Source organism: Herpailurus yagouaroundi, unplaced genomic scaffold, assembly GCF_014898765.1.
Source record: "Herpailurus yagouaroundi ecotype Mexico unplaced genomic scaffold, PumYag 67555, whole genome shotgun sequence".
NCBI lineage: Eukaryota > Metazoa > Chordata > Mammalia > Carnivora > Felidae > Herpailurus > Herpailurus yagouaroundi.
The window spans coordinates 3,996,661-3,999,007 of NW_024420361.1; positions in this window are offsets into that span (position 1 = coordinate 3,996,661).

The window sequence follows — 2,347 nt, forward strand, 5'->3', positions numbered from 1 at the left end:
ACTTGATAGCTTTTACAGAGTCTACACCACCACAGGGTCACTTGCATAACAAAACAAAGGAAATTGATTATCTCACTCTCCTGCTTGAACATTGCTGTCAAATCCCTCTAGAAGTCAAAGATGGCACCCTGTCAAGGACAGAAATGGACTTGTGGGAATCCCAGCTGGGCAACAATGTAGAAGACCATCCAACATATGTTCTTTATATATTTGGTCAGTATTTATTTAGAGGAGTAAATTGAATGCTATGTTAAGGATGGCTGTGCTATTATTTTAAATAGTAAGTGTTTTTATATCCATGCTTCAGCATTTTTGCAGTTTCATATTAGCACCAAGACCAATAATATTAATTAGGTGCTATAAACTCTTTTTAATTTGTAGCCTTCTTTGTTTTGTAGCTTCTTCACTTCACTCCTTCTACTTCACCCATTAATCTTGGCCAACCAGTAGTGTTTTGCTGTGGAATATTTTTTTTTTTTAATTTTTTTTTCTACGTTTTTATTTATTTTTGGGACAGAGAGAGACAGAGCATGAACGGGGGAGGGGCAGAGAGAGAGGGAGACACAGAATCGGAAACAGGCTCCAGGCTCCGAGCCATCAGCCCAGAGCCTGACGCGGGGCTCGAACTCACGGACCGCGAGATCGTGACCTGGCTGAAGTCAGACGCTCAACCGACTGCGCCACCCAGGCGCCCCGACTGTGGAATATTTAGATGCCACATATTGCTGTCTCTTCTTCCTCATATGCCTCTGGAATCACAGTTTGTTGTCAGCTATATTCCAATATCAACCTCTTTGAAAAGTTAACCTTCTGTCTTTAACTGTAACTTGATCTAAATAATCTAAAATAAATGTGATTCATGGGTTCGAAATAATCTAAATATCTAAAATAAATAATCTAAAATAAATGAACTAAATAATGTAAATAATCTAAAATAAATGAACCAAGGAATAATCTAAATAAATAATCTAAATAAAGGAAATAATCTAAAATAAATGAACATGAGCAATATTCTGGGTCATCTAAAAGACCACCTTATAATTGAACCCTGTCATACATTATCAACACTTACATTTGTGTTTACATTTACAAGCACATTGACACTAGATAATACCACTTTAATTATTTGATTTGAAATGAGTCAGACGTTGTAAATTATATGGTCCTATATAGGTATGCTATGCATAATACAGTTTCTTGGTAGTTGGAATTAAGTGGTGAGAAGTGAGTCATCCCATAGCAGACCAGACCAGCTGCACCTTAATACACTATCATTGTGGAGTCGTATTCATGTTGTGAACTGTAATTTAGTTATGGCAAAACAATATAATGCCTAACTTTAATGCTGTTAATTCATTAGGTTTTTGCTTATTGTTTTGATTTTATAATTATAAACACCCAAGGTGTTTACTTACACATAGCTCCACTGATGTTTATGTTTAAGTAACATAATAAAACTAATTTAAATCAACATTGAGAGGACAAATTTTCTTCTGTAATTAAAAAAATACAAAATGATGCACAAAAGTTCTCTAAATACTATTCTACATAAAAAGTAGCAGGACTTCTTCAGGGAGGGGGGAGAATAGTTAATCCCAGGTTTGAGATAGGAAATAAATAAGATAAATTGTGTTAAATTGTGTCAGTGAGCAAAAACCATCAAAGATGAATGGGAGCATGTAAAAAGTACACAAAAGCATCAAATAATAATAGTTAGTAGAAGTAATTGAAACACACGTAATATATAAAAAATCATGAGATTATTAAGAATATAGAAAGAGAAATAGAGAGAGATCCCCCCATTCCCAGAGAAAAACCTCACTCAATACCATTTGAAGTAAATATCAACTTCTTACTCTGAAAATTAGCAATTAAAAGAAAAAGAACTTAGTATTTTATCCTGCTTTTCTTTTTTTTAAAGTTTTTTTAAAAAATGTTTTTACATTTATTCATTTTTGGGATAGAGAGAGAGAGAGAGAGCGCGCGAGCATGAGTGGGCGAGGGAGACACAGAATCTGAAGCAGGCTCCAGGCTCTGAGCTGTCAGCACAGAGCCCGACGTGGGACTCGAACCCACGAACCGTGAGATCATGACCTAAGCCGAAGTCAGACGCTTAACCAACTGAGCCACCCAGGCACCCCTTTTTCTGCTTGTCTTGTACAAACTATTTCAGGGAAACCAAATAGCCCTAACTTGATGAGAGAAAGTTCTTCTTTTCATAAGAAATAAAATTAATAACTGTAAAAGAAATGTTGAAATAAATGTAGAAAATCACCATTTTACAACCTCTATTGAAGTAATAGGTCCAGACAGTGATCACAGGTGGGTGAAACATAAGATGAAACAC